This window comes from Podarcis liolepis (genome assembly GCF_965112155.1).
Source record: "Podarcis liolepis genome assembly, chromosome: 2".
Classification (NCBI taxonomy): Eukaryota; Metazoa; Chordata; class Lepidosauria; order Squamata; family Lacertidae; genus Podarcis; species Podarcis liolepis.
In genome coordinates this window covers 108,407,753-108,425,315 of record NC_139555.1, presented here as the reverse complement: position 1 = coordinate 108,425,315, position 17,563 = coordinate 108,407,753, and the positions used below count along the sequence as shown (strand labels likewise).

Below are 17,563 nucleotides of genomic sequence, written 5' to 3'. Positions count from 1 at the left end.
GTTTTGCCCTACCGGATTTGGGACTTTATTATGAGGCAGTATGCCTCTGCTGGATAAAAGACTGGGTCAAGCTAGAGAATAAGGAGCTACTCGATTTAGAGGGCTTCAACAACAGGTTCGGTTGGCATGCCTATCTATGGTGCGGTAAGAGGAAAGTGCATAAGGGGTTTGAAAACCATATCTTCAGAGGCCCACTCATTGAAATATGGGAAAGATATAAGAATATACTAGAACCTAAAATCCCTCACTGGCTCTCACCCCTTGAAGTGATGAGCCTCAAGAAAATCAATATGAGAGGTGACTGGGCAACATATGAACAACTGCTAATGAAAGAGGATGGGAAATGGAAATTAAAACCGTATGAGCAGATTAAGGAGTACGTGTACGACTGGATGCACCATTTCCAAGTCAATGAGATGTTTAGAAAAGAGACCAAAGATAGAGGGTATGCAGACAAAGAATCAAAATTCCAGACAGAAATTATAAATAACGAGGTGAAAATAATATCTAGAATGTATAAGATGTTGTTGGATTGGAATTTGGCAGATGAAGAAGTTAAGACAGTGATGATTCGATGGGCTAGTGATGTGGGCCATGCTATACAGTTTGAGGATTGGGAGAACTTATGGAAAGAAGGCTTGGACTTTACTGCGTGTATGACCGTGAAAGAGAACGTCATGAAGATGTTTTACAGGTGGTATATAACACCTGTGAAACTATCAAAAATGTATAAAGTAGACAGTAAATGTTGGAAATGTGAAGAGAAGGAGGGTGTTTTTTACCACATGTGGTGGGAGTGCGGGAGAGTGAGAGAATTTTGGGAAGAAGTATATATTGAATTAAAGAAGGTGTTAAAGTATACGTTTATCAAAAAACCTGAAATTTTCCTGTTAGGGATATTAGGGAATGAAATAAAAAAGAAAGACCATAAATTTGTTTACTACGCAGTCACAGCAGCAAGGATAGTCCTTGCTCAGAAGTGGAAAAAAAAGGAAATGCCAACAATAGAGGAGTGGAGATCGAAGTTATTAGACTACGCGGACTTGGACAGATTAACGGGAAAGATCAGACATCTAAGAGACCAAAAGTTTATCAAGGACTGGGGGAAATATGTAGATTACTTGGAACATATTAGTAAAGGTCAAATAACGCTAAGGGGATTCAGAGAAGCACTGTGAAAGATTAAGAGGTATTGTTCAAGGAAAATAGAGGTAGAAGAATGTCTAACGGCAATACAAACTAGGCAATGTGTATTTTAGAGCTTTATTGCGGAAGATTTACGGGCTGGCTGAAGGAAGTCCAGAAAGAGACGACAATGTTAATTTGATAGGTGATAATCTTTTATTGTATATACGGTGTGTCTGTTATGCGTTTTGCTATAATTCTTTTCTTTTTTTCTTTTGTTTGTTGTGTGTATTTTCTACTCTTGTCTTTTCTTTTGGAAAATTAATAAATATCTACCTGAAGAAAAGGAAATCCACCTCCGTCATGTCGAACTGGCATTTCTCCAGTTTGGCGTAAAGTCTGTGCTCCCTTAGTCTCTGCAGGACCTCCTTGACGTCTCCCTCGTGAGCCTCCTGCGATTCCGAGAAGATCAGGATGTCGTCTAGGAAGCATACGCACTTCTTGTAGAGGAGGCCCGCTAACACGTGGTGCATGAAGGCTTGGAAACAATGGGAGCCATTTTGCAGACCAAACGGCATAACTCGATATTCATAGGTGCCTAAAGGCGTAAACATGGCTGTCTTCCACTCATCGCCCTCCCGCATGCGTATAAGGTTGTACGCCCCTCGGAGTTCCAACTTGGTGAAGATTCGTCCCTTCCTCACCGTCGCGAGCAGGTCGTCGATCTTGGGCATGGGGAATGCTGTGGGCTTTGTCCTGGAATTGATGATCCTGTAATCAACTACCAGTCTCTGTTGGGGCGTGTCTTTCTTCTTCACGAAAAACACGGGACTGCCCCCCACTGCTCTGGATTCTTGGATGAATCCCCGCTTCAAGTTGTGATCTATGAACTCCCTGAGTTGTTGCAGTTCGTCTTCAGACATGGAATACAGTTTTCCAGTCAGCAGCGTCGCCCCTGGCAGGAGGTCAATACTGCAGTCGTAGGGCCTGTGGGGAGGCAGCTTGTCCGCTTCCTTCTCGCAGAAGACCTCCAAAAACGCCTTGTACTTGTTGGGTACCGCTTGCACCATGCCCAGGTGTAGCTGTGGTTCATCCTCTTGCCTCTCCTCTTCCTGGCTGGTCCGGATGCAGTGTTCTGCGCAGTAGGAGGAGCAGAAGGTCAATTGCCGCTGGTACCATGCTAATGCCGGGCTGTGCCTGTCCAGCCAACTCATGCCCAACACTATGGGCGTGTCCGAAAGGTGGGTGATGTTGAAGCTGATGACTTCGCGGTGATTTCCAATTTGCATTACCATAGGCGGTGTTTGCTGTACTACCTGTCCCCCCAGTAGCTCTCTGCCATCGACCGTGACAACGTTTAGGGGCATCGTGGCTGGTAGGAGCGCTATGCGATGTTGCCTGATGAAGTCCACTCCTACAAAGTCTGCATTACTACCAGAGTCAATGGCGATAGGGACTTCCAGGGTGAGTCCATTGGGCAGCTGGAGAGATGCGGTGAGTTGCACCACTGGTTTGGGTGGGAGGGGGTCTGTGGGCTGCAAAATCTCTGGGGACTGCTTCACTGACTCGCCTGGCTGGGCCCCAGTGCCTCTGCCTCCAACCAGGCTTCGTTGTTTCCCTGTGGCTGTTCCCCCTGTTGAACTGTTCCCCTTACTGTTGCTGAGGCTGCAGTGTGCCTCTGGATCCTCTGGGGACACTCTTTGGCCATGTGCTGTGCACTGTCGCAGATATAACACTTCCTGCTCCCTCTAGGAGCCTTCGCCTTGACTGCTCCTGGTGTTTGGGCTCTGGTCGGTGTCTGAGCCCTGGCACCACCTATCTCCATCGGCTCTTCTCCCCCCCCCCCCCCCGTGGAGGCGTGGATTGCGCACGCCCTGTCTCTGGGTAGGAAGGGAGTTGTTCTGGCTGGTGTGCGTGCCATACGTCCCTCATCCCTGCTCCACGGGCGTTCTTCCAGGCGCACGCCTATCGCCAGCGCTCTCTGGACGACTTCTGTGGTACTGTTAGGTCTCTCCCCCCTTGCCTGCTCATCTTTCACGGCCCCATTTAGTCCTTCCCAGAACAGATCCCTTACGGCAGTGGAGTCCTTCTCCCAGCCCAGCACATTTACTAACACAAAAAAGCGGGAGTGATATTGTCTCACCGTGGCTTTGCCCTGCTTCAGCCCGTGCATTTTCCTCCTGGCCACATCCACATCTACCGTTGATTTAAAACAATCGTCCATAGCCTTGATAAATGCTTTTGAATCTTGGAGGGCGGGATCATTTTCGCGCCATAAATTGCGCAGCCACGATTTAGCTTCCCCATGCAGATGAGTTATTATGAACCCTACTTTCTCCTCCTCATCTCTAAAGTCTTTCCGAAGCAAATTGAGCGCGAAAACTATGTCTGCTCTGAAGCTAGGATACTGCTGCAGGTTCCCGTCGAAGTGGGCTACGATGCTGCCCCCCCTCTTCCCGAGGCCAACTCCCTCCGGCTTGGGTCCTAGCAGCCCCTCCTTGCCCAAATGTTCCCACCTGGTTTGCAGATCCCGGCAGAGCGCTACTGCTTCTTCTTCTCTCTTTCTGGATGTTGCTACTTCTGCGTAAAGCCTCGTGACTGCTTCGCAGTTCTGTCACCTTCTCCTCTGTAGTCATCTTTGCTTTTCTTCGTGAGCTCGCAAAAAAAATTTTTGGGGGGAGACGGAGCTTACTGTCAGAGCTGCCCGAGGTCCCAGCTCACAAAGGACCAACGCCAGTTCGTTGTTATATACAAAAGTCTTTATTGAAGTTCAGTTTCCTTTTCACAGCCGCAGCGTGCAGCTCTACGTCTGAAACTCTAGACCGCCGAAGCTCCGTCTGAATCTCCTCCCCCCAGACACCAGTTTAAGACTCTAGCCTTGCTCCACCTCTTCCTTTGCTCTTTCCTCCTCTGGCTCCGCCTGTCAGCTGGGGTCTCGCCCTTCCTAGACTCTTCTGACGCTGAGTCCCCTGAGTCTTCCCCCTGCATCCGGCGGGCTTTAGGACCTGGTTCCCAATCCGGGTTCTCTGCTGTCCCACGCGCCTGTACATTCGAACTTGGCGCGTGCGCCCAGCCGGCAACCTTCCTCCTGACCGTTACACTGCTCCTGTCACTGCTTCCCCCTTCGGAGAGGCTAGCTGGACCTGACCTTCCCTCACTCTCCGATAGAGGCGTGGTCAGCCCTGACTTATCTTCTCTCCCTGCTGGAGGAGACGCTGGCCCTGACACATGGGACTCTTCCCCCCCACTACGCTCTGGTGGGGAAGCTGGTCCTGATCTCCCACTGCTGCTTTGGGAGTCCCCGCTGGCCCCTTGTTTCTGGTGTGTCCCTCCTGGGACCCCCCTTACCCTGACCATCGGCGCCTCCTTCTGGGAATCTTCTGATTCGCTGGAGAAGCTCATGGAATCTCTCGGGTCACTGACATACTCCCCTACGCTCCCCTCAGATTCTTCCCCTTCGCTCTCCATTCCCTCTCTCCCCTGTACCTCTGTTCCTGAGCCCCTGACAGATGCGTCTAGATGCAGCCTTGAAAATAAATTGCTGGCTCTAACAGATCATCTTCCAGTGAATTCGGAACCCTCTAAATTTCTTTTTTCCATTTCCCCCCCTCCCCCCCGCTACACAATACTCGTTTCTATGGTTCATTGTAAAATGGCATTTTATTGAGGATTCTGGTGCAGTCTTTTTGAGGGAAAATGGTTCAATTTGTTTGTTCTCTGTTGTCCTTCCTGAACATTGCAATGCAAGTGGAACGTAGCAAAGCTTTTAAGTAGTTTGGAGTTCTAGGTGGCCCATCAACATAGAGTTCAATAATAATAGTTAAAATTACTGCTAGTTTTGCATACAGAATAACGTAAGAATAATACCTTGTGATATTGTTTTATTGGATACTTCAATACTTTCTTTCAATAAAGTTTGTAAGTGAACTTGTGGTCTGTATTCTGTATTGCTTTCAGTCTCTTATCTGGTTTCAAAATGGTGTCCAAATGTATGCAAACACAGACAAAAACCTGCTCTTGACAGCAGCAACCATCATGCAAACCATCATGCTTCCTTTCAATAAAGTTTAAAAATCAAGTTGCAGTCTGTATTCTATTTTGGTTCCTGTGTAATTATTGTAACTCGAACACAAAAGAAATTCCTGTGCCTTATCTTTTCCTTTCCTCAAGACTGAGGGAATTTTAATGAGAAAGTACAACTGGTGTTGGGTGATGGTGCTTCATGGATGCACAGGAAACTGAGAAACCTACTAAAGGGCAAGCAAGCAAAAGAAGGAAGCAGCTGGAGGGAATTACTAATGGTCTTAGTTGTCTCTATTCCAATGCACAGAGTATGGAAAACAAACAAAGCCCTCAGTGATAGTTTTGAGGAGAACTTGGTAAGATGTGGACTAGGTGATACTATGGTTAGGTGAATTTGTAGCTGGCTGATTGACTAAACACAAAAAACACTTACCAATATTTGGATTTCCCTGGGCAAGATAAAGTGATTAACAATTTTTTAGAAGCAAGTATTTTATTATTCCTTAGGTTTATGGGACCACTGGGAACAGCAAAAACGTACTATTGTGGCACAAGGGGGATTCACATTAGTTCTGGGGAAATATGCCCCTAGGCCCTTATTGGCTGAGGGAAACTCTACTCTGGCATCAGGTGCTCATAGAAGCCTGGGACATTCTGTATAGCCCATTTCGATTTGTCTGAAAAATCAGTACATTATGCACCTAACATCTTAAGGAATTACTACCCGCGTCCTTGTTCCTCTTCAGGGCCACCCAAGCATATTCACAGAGGCTTCATGCGGTGGTGCTGTGGTCTAAACCATGGAGCCTCTTGGGTTTGCCAATAGGTTGAGCTCCTGTTGCTCTGTCCCAGCTCCTGCCAACCTAGCAATTCGAAAGCACGCCAGTGCAAGTAGATAAATAGTTTCCGCTGTAGTGGGCAGGTAAACAGCGCTTCCATGTACTCCACGGTGTCCTGTTGCACCAGAAGCAGTTTACTCATGTAGGCCACATGACCCAGAAAGCTGTCTGGGGACAAACGCCGGCTCCCTCGGCCTGAAAGCCGAGATGAGCGCTGCACCCCATAGCTGCCTTTGACTGCACTTAACCGTCCAGGGGTCCTTTACCTTTTACCTTTTCTCCGTTCAAGCTTACCAGCATGAGAGAAGAAGCCAAGAAGGTTCCTCCTAGCCTTAAATAATAGTAAAGGTAAAGGTAAAGGATCCATAGTTTTTCTGGGTCATGTGCCCAGCACGACTAAGCCGCTTCTGGTGCAACAGAACACCAAAACCAGAGCAGCAAACGGAAACGTTGTTTATCTTCCTGCCGGAGTGGTACCTATTTATCTACTTGCACTGGCATGCTGTCAAACTGCTAGGTTGGCAGAAGCTGGGACAGAGCAACAGGAGCTCACCCTGTCACAGGGATTTGAACTGCTGGCCTTCTGATCAGCAAGTCCAAGAGGCTCAGTGGTTTACACCACAGCGCCACCTGTGCCCCTTAAAAGGGAGAATTTTTATGCAGCACTTTGCACTCCCACGTAGCTGCCCATCCAGTTACAGACCGGGGCTGTTTCTGCTTAGCCAATGTACATGCACACTGCAACAAAGCCACAATGAAGTCCTGTTAATTGAAAGAAACAGGTGTTCCTTCCACGTTAGATATTATCAGGTGGCTACAGAGGTCCGGGACATTCTGTACAACATTTGGCTATTCTGTCAGTCCTTCGGGATTTATCCTAACAATCAGCTCATTTTACCCCCAATACTGAAAGGCAGCCACTCGCCTCATCTTTGTTGTTCCAGAGGCTTCTGTTGTTTCCAGAGGCTTCTGGTACCCACCAACCCCATCAGGATCAGGTGCCCTGAGATGCTAATAAGCTTCCTATTGGCTTTATATAATGGCTATGTTGAACCTGGTTCCTCAAGCCAAGCAACTTGTTGTTTTTCAGAAGCTGACCTGTTGCCACTAGTTATTACCAGGTTTTCCTACCCAGAGCAAGATTGGGTTTTCTAACAAGGGGCATCCTGGCTATAGCAGTCAAAAGTCAGAGTACAGATTTCACCTTCTGCCCATAGTCATCATTCCTTCACCATGTATCACTCACGGGAGGTGGACAGAGAAACATACTTGTGCACACCTTTCATACTGCTGTGTGTAGCAACAGAATAAAAAAGTGACCTCCTTTCAACAGAACTTTTTAGCAATGTGGATGATCAAGCCAGCATGCAGGCTATTTGACTATTAGTTCCTCAAAACATCTTTGTGTTACAATTGAAACCCAGAGCTCAACAGGGAACCCAATGAAAGGAGCAAGCACTTCTTCCACAAAAGATGAGATCTGGGACGTTCTGTGCAGCATTCAGCTGATCCCTCAGCTCATTTGGATTTGTCCTAACAACCAGCACTTTGTGCCTGAAATGGCCCAAGGCAGCCACTGCCTTCATCCTTGCTATTCTTCACTGTCAACCCAGGATATTGCCAGAGGCTCCTGGGACCTTTAAAGGCCACCAGGATGAGGCAAGAAGTCAAGAAGGTTCCTTTCGGCCTTATATAATGGATGTCTTGAACTAGGCACCTCAAACTGCGCAGTGTGTTCTTGTCTGCCTTGAAAGCCTGCGATTTCTCAGCTGCTTGCCTTCCAAAGCTGTCTCTCCATACAAAAGGCATTCCAATGGAGCAGAGCTTGTTTCTTGGTAATCGAAGGCCACGTCTGCTTCAGGTCTGGCTGTTTACATTCTGTGTTCTGCTTTTGCTCAGGACTGGTGGTAAGTATTGCCCCCATTCCCCATCTCAAAATAGGTAAAACAAGAATAAGACACTGCTTTACATAGGTAAAACTATAGGTAAAATCTAGGAGCAACTGGTGGGGATGTACTTTTGCAAGAGTGGAATACATGCCTCCTAAAGTGGGGACGTGATAGTTCAGTGTTGGAGCACATGCCTTCCATTGAGAAAGCCCCTAGTTAATCCCCTGCCTAACATCTCCAGGTGAACATTTCATTGAGAAGAAAGTGGAGCATCCTGATAACGGGGCAAAATAGACAAGGCAGCTCCCTGTGTTTGTAGAAGTGAATCAAATTACCCATCTCTTGTATGTGTATAGCTGGGTAGATTCAGGGCTCATGCACACTTCTGCTCATCCTGTGCTTTTGAGGAAAGAGCCAGGCGGTTTTCCATTTGCCTCACCACTTTCCCCAGGAAAGTGTTTGTGGCTGAATCCAAGCACATCAAACCGCAGAAAACCCTACTGATGATTGTTTCAATTCAGCAGATCCAGTTCTTAAGGTGAAATCCTGTACCTTGGAGCCCATTTCAGGGGAGAGTTCAATTTCCCTTTTACCTGTTAAAGGAAGCTGCTTTTCTTCTGCCTCCTGATGAAAACATGAACACTGCAAGTTGCAGGACAGATCGTGCCATCTTTGGAAAAGAGGGTCTAGTTGTCTAGGTGGAAGGTGTTGCTAGTCTCAGGGCACAGGAGCTTGCCACAAACAATTTCCATCTCTTAATCTATACACAGAGATGCAAGTTTAGTTGGACATTGAATACTGATTGGTCCCTTCACAAACGAAATGCTGTCTGTTACAACAGACGCTGTGAAATGCAGACTGTGCTTTTCAAAGGGGCCTGGCAAGCCATGCGAACCGAAGGAGAAGACATGTATGGGACCATTCTGCCTGAAGATAGAAATATTTTCAGGTACGTCCTGTCAACCATCTTCCTTTTTCTATATTGGGACTAGAATAACCTGAGATATAAGTTTAAAACTAAAAATAAAAAAATGGACATGTATCTTTCATAAATGTTCATTTTATTTTAATGTTGACATTTTAGTAGTTTTAGCAAAATAAATTCAAAACTCTATTTAAGTGCATATTTTTAAATGAAGTTTAAAATGTGGGGAAAGATTTTCTCTTTCTTGATATGAACTATGGACTAATTCAGTAAAATTCTCTTCATTCACTAGTTGGTATCAACCTAAGTACTCATCTATCTCTCTCCAGGACAAAATGGCAAACTGACTAATTACGTCAAAGAATGTGGAGAAGACAGTTCGAAAAAACTCTGTGGGACAGAGGTGACATCGGGAGATAAAAAGAAAGTATCATGCTGTAATAGCGACTTATGTTTTGACTGATCTTACTATTCTATTTTAAAGTTGTTTTCGCCTATCCATGTAAAAGGGTGGGTAACCAATCTTTCTCCTTTGATAGACATAATATTAGAACGTTTCATATCATTTCTTTCGATGGACGCCAGGTCTTCCTCCTGTCATTGCAATTCAAATGACAGACAAAAGCCCCATGCAGACATTCTGATGCCATGTCTAATAATCACATTCAGGGGATGTTCCACACCCAGCAGCCTCACCATCCTCCACAAAATGGTGGCTGACTGTGTGACCTGGGGAGGCTTCTGTATTTGTGGAGGGCTGCCATATATCTTAGACCGATGATTTTCCAGCACCCTGAGTGCATTGGGAAGCCTCAACAAGCACAGGAAACCCCCCACTTTGGCTATCCATACTAGTTAACCAAACACTCATTCAGTTCACAACTTCATTTCTCCTTCCTGCTCCCAAGAGGAGGACCACTCATTTGTGCTCACTCATTTATGCACTCCTTCACTGTCTGATAGTTTGAAAAGTAAGTTCCTCTTGCAAATGTGCACTATTGACTTAGGTATTGGGGTGGAATGGGTCATTTCTTGGAGAGTTGATGGACATGTACCAAGCAGTGATTTGCACTGTCTATAGGATTTGTGGGTCTATCACTCCCCATCCCTGCTTGAACTTGGCAAATCACAGAAGATGTTATCAAATACAGTAACCTGTGCTAGGGATGGTGACAATTCCTCTCTTCCTGGAGCTCATGGAACCCTGTTGTTCCCAACCTCTCCTCGGTTGGAGAGTTTGAATGTTCTCTGTTCGCTTTCCTGAACATTGCCATATGACTGGAACGTAGCCAAGTTTTAAGTAGTTTGGACTGGTTGGAGTTCTAGGTGGCCAACCACGATAGAGTTCAATAATAATAGTTAAAATCACTGCTAGTTTAGCATGCAGTAATAATGCGAAAATAATAGTTTGTATTATTTGTTGTACCTTACACATCAATTATTTCTTTCAATAAAATTTAAAAATGAAGTTGCGGTCTGTATTCTATTTTAGCTCCTGTGTAATTACTGTATCTTGATCACAAAAGAAATCACTGTACCTTATATTTTCCTTTCCTCAAAATTGAGGAAATCTTATTTATATGGGCCATATCCCATGCTTTGCAACAGACCTCTGTGCTCAGCTGCATTTCCTTTCTCTCTCTGGGCCCCTCCAGCTTCCAGAAGACACAGGCAAGAATACGACAGGGCAGAACAAACAAAGCAGATCCTCCACTCTGCACAACACTCTTGCATCGTATATGTCAGTGTTCAAATAGAATCCCATACACAAATCACATAAGCCCAATCAGCATCTGGAAGTATTAATGTAACCGTACCATATTAGTCTGTTTCTCCAAGTCTTTGCACTCAGATTCAAAAAAGGGGGGGGGGGCTCAGTCAACTGACTAACCAGCCAAACTTCCTGTGTTGTTGTTGTTGTTTAGTTGTGTCTAACTCCTCGTGACCCCATGGACCAGAGCATGCCAGGCACTCCTGTCTTCTACTGCCTCCCACAGTTTGGTCAAACTCATGCTGGTAGCTTTGAGAACACTGTCCAACCATCTCATCCTCTGTCGTCCCCTTCTCCTTGTGCCCTCCATCTTTCCCAACATCAGGGTCTTTTCCAGGGAATCTTCTCTTCTCATGAGGTGGCCAAAGTATTGGAGCCTCAGCTTCACGATCTGTCCTTCCAGTGAGCACTCAGGGCTGATTTCCTGAGCCAACCTTCCACTTCTCCCCAATTAAAAGCATCAGCTCATATTGGATGCGGTTTGGCTCCAAGAAATATGGAGGTGGCCAGAATATCTGTTCATGGGATTGCCAGGAATGAGAGTCTTGCAAATCTGCTGTCTCTCCATGTCCCACATCTTTGAATAAAGTAGAAGATACGTGCAATATCAAAGGACCACTTATTTATGACTCATGGAGAACAGAAACACATGGCTGTGCACATCATTCATTCCACTATGAGCAGCAGTGAGATACAAAAGAAAGCTGCTAACACAATGATTCGGGAATATGGGCTGGCCAGAAGTCACCCATTGTGTTTCATCTGCAGGCTGGTTGAGAGTTGCCTGCTCGGCACATCTTACTATTACAACTGAAACCTGGAGCTGAACAGAAAACCCTCGTAAGATAGCATCAGGCATCCGCTGAGGTCCGCGACATTCTGTACACCATGCAGCTGATTCCTCATCCCATTTGGATTTGTCCTAACAATCAGCACTTTATGCCTGAAAGGGCCCAAGACAACCATCGCCTTCACTCTCTGTTGCCCATCTGAGTGGCCCAAGCATATGGGACCTTTCAAGGTCACCAGGATGAAGCAGGAAGCCAAGAGGGTTCCTCCCAGACTTATATAATGGATATCTTGAACCCGGCTCCTCAGACTGAACAGCGTGTTCCTGCCTGCCCTGAAAACCTGCGGTTTCTCAGCTGCTAGCCTTTGAAAGCTATCTCACCATAAAAACGGCATTCCAATGGAGAAGAGCTTGTTTCTTGGTAATCAAAGGCCACATCTTCTGAAGGTCTGGCTACTTACATTCTGTGTTCTGCTTTGCCTCAGGACTGGAGGTAAGTATTGCCCCCATCCCCCATCCCAGGAGATTTAAAAGAAGAATAAGCCACTGTTTTAGATAGTTTGAATCTATTAGTAGCAGGAGAGATATACTTTGTGGTGGTAGGGAGGAAATGCCTTCTGCCATAAGTTTGCAATAATTTAGTGTTATGGTACATGCTTTCATGCAGAAAGCCCCAGGTTAATCCCTTAGCATCTCCAGTCCAAAGGTTTCAGGAGAAGAGGGTGGGACATCTTGATACTCTGGGAACAATAATGGACAGCTGGCTTGAAATGCTGGAAGGCAGATCTGTATGTATGTAGGAGTTAATCAGGCTGCCCAACGCCTGGTATATGTGTAGTGGTGGTGGTGTTGTGGTCTAAACCACTGAGCATCTTAGGTTTGCCGATTGGAAGGTTGGCAGTTTAAATCCTTGTGGTGGGTTGAGCTCCCATTGCTCTGTCCCAGGTCCTGCCAACCTAGCAGTTTAAAAACACACCAGTGCAAGTAGATAAATAGGGGTCAGCTTAGAGCTCATTGCAGGACAGAGTTAAGCTTCCATTGAGGGAGAAAGCTGCTTTCTTCTGGGAGCGCCATCTTAGGAAAAAAGAGGATTCCCTTGTCTGGGTGGAATGTGTTGCTAGATTAAGGGCACAGGAGCATGCTATGAATCTGCATAGAGTTTCCCCACCTGCAGAGATGTCAATGTTGTCCGACTTTCCATGGGGAAAAGAATCCTAATGCTCTAGGATCTATTCTGACAGCTATGTGTGCCCACGGCATTTGGGTGGGTTGGGATATTGAAAATCTTTTGGTCCCATCCCAAATTAAAGAAAGGGGTTTCGCTTGGTACTATGCTTTGCAGTACATCCAGGAAAGAAAATTGATATAAATGAGGGAAGTGGTAGGAGTCCCCGGGCTTCAGACTCCTTGTCTACCTCCTAATGAAGCCCCAGATTTGGTGACCGATGGGTGAAGGTGATGCTTTCATGGATAAACAGTAAAACAAATTTTTGTGCCTCCTACAGCAGATGCTGTAAAATGCAGGAAATGCATGCCAACAGGTCATGACAAGTCATGTGGATCAAAGGCGAAGACATGTGAGGGGCCATTCTGTGTAATGACAGAAAGATTGTCAGGTAAGGAGGCTTTTCTGTCTATGTTCCTCTTTTTTATGATGTGACTAGGATTTGCCTATTCTGTGCTCTGGTAACCTCTTCATTTCTCTGATGAAAATGGGAATATCCTATTCCACAATGGTAATATACTATTTATACCGCACACATCTTACTGGGTTGCCCCAACCACTCTGGGCAGCTTCCAACATGCATAAAAACATAATAAAACATTAAACATTTTTTTAAAAAAAACTTCCCCATATAGGATTGCCTTCAGATTGCTTGGGAGTCCTCCATACTCTCCAACATTTCTCCAATGAAAATAGGCACAACCTAAGATAAAGTGGGGCATTCCAGAATCAAATCAGAAACCGGCTTCTCTAAATCAGGGACATCCCTAGGAAATAGGGACACTAGTGTCCGCTAGTTTAGACTACTGCATTATACGTAGCGCTGCCTTTGAAGACAATTAGGAAAATGCAGCTGGTCCAGAATTCAGTGTGGGGATGTTTAGGATAGTTGGCAAGGAAATATTTCTTAAGTATTATCCTTCCTTTGCTCATGCTAGTGAGTGATGTAGCAGAGCAAATCCCCTTCTGTACTCATGGAAGCTAGTTGATAGATTCCTTTGAATCTCTACAAACTGACTAACCCAATGTGGTTTTCTGGTGTCTCCTTTTCTCCCTCTTAAAATACAATAAATACTCACAAGTCTGACTTTAAAAGTCTAACAATAATTTTACTCACAAGTTGTTCACAGTACACATCCTAGAAGGCAGGCTTTAAGCTTCAGGTTACAAACATACAACGTGGCTTACATCCTTTGTGAGGATGGGCACAAGTGCTGCTGGCTGAGAGCCAGCAGCCAACAAAATGGAGGGGACTGAACAAAACTGAGACAAAATGGCTGCGTGACTCTCCCCATATGTATTGACCTCCTGGACCCTGCAATCATCCTCTGAGGTGCTTCTCCGTGTGGTTCCTCTGCAGGAAGTCTGGAGGGTGGTAATACGAGAACAATCCATTTCTGAGGTGGCCCCCTATGTGTGGAATGCTCTCGCCAGAGAGGCTCTCCTGGAACCATTGTTATACAACTTTAGATGCCAAGCAAAAACATTCCCCTCCTCCCAGACCTTTGGCTAATTAAGCAATCTATGGCCTTTAAAAATGTGGGGGTTTTTTGTTTTGTTTTCATTTGCTATTATGGTATGTATGTTTGTGTTTTTATATTGTAAGGCACTCAGTGATCTTTGGATGAAGGGTGGTATGCAGAGTTAATAAAGAATGAGAATGAGAATAAGAATAATCAGGAGCAGATCAGGATTAATGCTCAATAAATGGAAGAGCCCAAAGTTTTGCTAGTTCATAATAAAATTACTGTGCATAATAAATTTACTACAGCAGTTCTGATTTTCTGGTCAGGCTCTGAATTCTCTTGGTAAGGTAAGGAGTAACATCTTTTAACAAATTGGTTCATGAACAAATTGACAGAGCTGACTTTCCTTGTCAAATATTGTGCATTGCTTGACAAGTGCAAAGTTGCAGCAGCAATATGAGAAACACTGGGCATTTCCAATGAATGGAGTATTAGAAAGCTTTCCCCCCAACTCCATTTTGAACACATGGATTCAATTTTGCAGCTGGGGAGATTCCTGGACATATCACTGCAAGGCAGACTGTGCAACAGTCTTTCAGCAGAACTGGAAGAGCTGCTTCATTAGAGTCTTGAATGCCAGCTATATTTTTACATTAAGCCACATTACGTAGAGGGACCTTGCTCAAGAAGATGAAATGTTGGAGAGGGACAGGAAAAGTGAAGTTTCTGCTTCAAGGAACTAACTGGCATGTCACTTGGAAAGTAGCCTATTTTTCAGTCTGAAGGAAAGGTATTTGGGATTTATCCTAGGCAACAGTGGTGGAGATTCTGAGATTTAAGGGTTTGTTTTATTTAGACATGTATTTTGCATATGTTTTAACTTTATTTTATTTTAATGTTGACACTTTAGTAATTTTAGAAGGGGGGAATCAGTTTTAGGTATGCATTTGTCAGTGGAGCTTAAAATGGAATTTATTTCAATGTGCTATGAGCTTTGTCTTTTCTTTTGGTATGAACTATGTGTTAGGATTGTCCTACTCATGTGTAGGACCCTGGTAGAGACACAGGCCCGACTGGTATGTTCTCTCCCTCCTGGTCTGTCTGGAGCTTCAAAAGCTTTCTCCGGCCCGAACATCACAATACCAAGTGGCATTAGCACGCTTAGGAACAGCAGGGTGTTAGCAGTTTGCTTAACAAACTCAGTAGCACAGCATTTTGGCTAAACTACTTTTATTTACAGATAATACACTTGGAGCATTCTGACTTAGCTCCTTCCTCTTTCTCATCAGACAGAAAAGAGAAAGAACAAAGGACAATAGTCCCACATCACGGAAACACAGTAACATACCCATCCTGTCTCTGTCACTTCCCACACTGTGGAATGAAAACATACACCGTCATGTGATAGAAAACAATCCCATGACTGCAAACATGGAGCAGGAATCCTAACACTATGGACTCCACTCGCCAGTTAGCATCAGCATAAGCACTTCTCTTTCTCTCGCCAGGTCAAAACCAAAACTTGAAGATCATGAAATTCTGTGGCAAAGCTGAGAATAAAAAGCTCTGTGGAACAGAAACGAAAAAGGGAGATAAACTTAAAGTACATTGCTGTGAAACCGACTTCTGTTTTGACTGATTTTACTGTTGTATTCTTGTATTGTTTTAACCCATCCAGAAACCTCATGGTAAAGGGTGGGTAGCCATTCTTTCTCCTTCTCTTTCACTTTTTCTTTTGAAAGACATAATATTAGAACATTTCATATCCTTTGCTTTTGACGGATGCCTGGTCTTCCTCCTGTAAACACAGAAAACACAGAAAAACACAGAAAAAACAGAGAGCAAACACAGAAAAGCAACAAACCCCAATCCGAGACTGTGATGCTACCACTGCAACCACTAGTACACTACTCACAGTAATGGAAATAACAATAACACTAATAATAATAAATTTGTTCCCCAAATTTAGAGATCAATAATAATAGTTAAAATTACTGCTAGTTTTGCATGCAGAAAAAATGTGAGAATAATAGCTTGCAATATTTGTTGTACCTTACGCGACAATGCTTTCCTTCAATAAAGTTTAAAAATGAAGTTGTGGTCTGTGTTCTATTTTGGTTCCTGTGTAATTTTTGTATCTTGATCACACAAGAAATCCCTGTACCCTATATTTTCTGTTCCTGCCTATTTTAAAAGTATGGGCCATATTTCACGCTTTGCAACAGACTTCTGTGCTCAGCAGCAGTTCCTCTCCCTCTCCTGCTCTCCCTCCAGCTTCCGGCAAGCACAGACAAAAATACAACAATGCAGATCCTCCATTCTGCACAACACTCTTGCATCATATACCGCAGTCTTCAAACAGAATTCCAAACACAAATCACATGAGCCCAGTCAGCATCTGGAAATATTAACATAACCATAGCATGTTAGTATGTTTCTCCAAGTTTTTGCACTCAGATTCCAAAATAAAATGGCCTCAGTCAATTGACTAACCAGCCAACCCTCCACCTCTCCCCAGTTACCACTGTAAGGTCACTGTAGTTTCTCTCTCCTGTAATTTTTACCCATATCCTCATAATCTGCTTTCCATGCTCCAGTGTGCACATTTTTTACATATAATGCTGTTACTCCTCCCTTCCTGTTTGGTCTATTCCTTTTGTTTTGTTTTTTATAACTATTATATTGTTTTTTACCATTTTTTTTCAAACATAACATCATTCTTAAATAACAAGAACAACAACATTTGGCTGTATAAGCCTGAGACTTCCCTTCCCTTCAGCTAATGGTCTATTCCTTTTGAACAGGTTATACCTCTCAATTCCTATGTTCCACTCATGAGACTCATCCCAATAGGTTTCAGTAATGCCTACTAGGTAATATTTGCCATCCTGTATTAAAAACTCCAATTTATCTTGCTTGTTTCCCATACTCTGTGCATTAGTATAGAGACAACTAAGACCATTAGTCGTTCCCTCCAGCTGCTTCCTTCTTTTGCTTGCTTGCCCTTTAGTAGGTTTCTGTTTCCTGTGCATCCATGAAGCACCAGCACCCAGCACCAGTTGTTCTTTGTCATCTGTAAAGTTCTTTCCCTCCTTCTCAGGATCAAGTTTAAAGCTCTCCTGATCAGGTTCGCGAGGCTCTTAGCAAACATATTCTTGTGAGGTGCACTCTATCTCTTGCCACAAATCCTTCTTCAAGGAAGCAGAGATCACAGTCCAAGAAGCCACACCCTTCCTGATGACATCACCTCTGTAGTTTAATGGATCAGGGGAATGCTGTAGGTGTAATGTACCCTGATTTCAGTAATGCTTTTCAAAAAATCTCCAGTGATAGTTTTGTGGAGAAGTTGGTAAGATGTGGACTAGTCAATCAGCCCGCTACAAATTCACCTAAGCCCAAAGAACACTTACTAATATTTGGATTTCCATGGGCAAGATAAAGTGATTTAACAATTTTAAGAAGAAACTATTTTATTATTCTTTCTGGCTATGGGATCACTGGGAACAGCAA

General features: G+C 44.4%; 3 long non-coding RNA genes across 3 annotated transcripts in view; all 3 read left to right on the top strand.

Moving 5' to 3' along the window:
- The window catches only part of LOC310702042, a 111,956-nt gene that overhangs the window by 25,149 nt on the left and 69,244 nt on the right, over nucleotides 1-17,563 (top strand). The window lies entirely within an intron of this gene.
- Nucleotides 7,597-9,363, top strand: LOC310702161. The gene is made up of 3 exons (XR_014523309.1): nucleotides 7,597-7,894; nucleotides 8,718-8,825; nucleotides 9,131-9,363. It is a non-coding gene; the product is annotated as an uncharacterized lncRNA (long non-coding RNA).
- Nucleotides 11,809-17,396, top strand: LOC310702131. The gene is made up of 3 exons (XR_014523277.1): nucleotides 11,809-11,855; nucleotides 12,868-12,978; nucleotides 15,562-17,396. It is a non-coding gene; the product is annotated as an uncharacterized lncRNA (long non-coding RNA).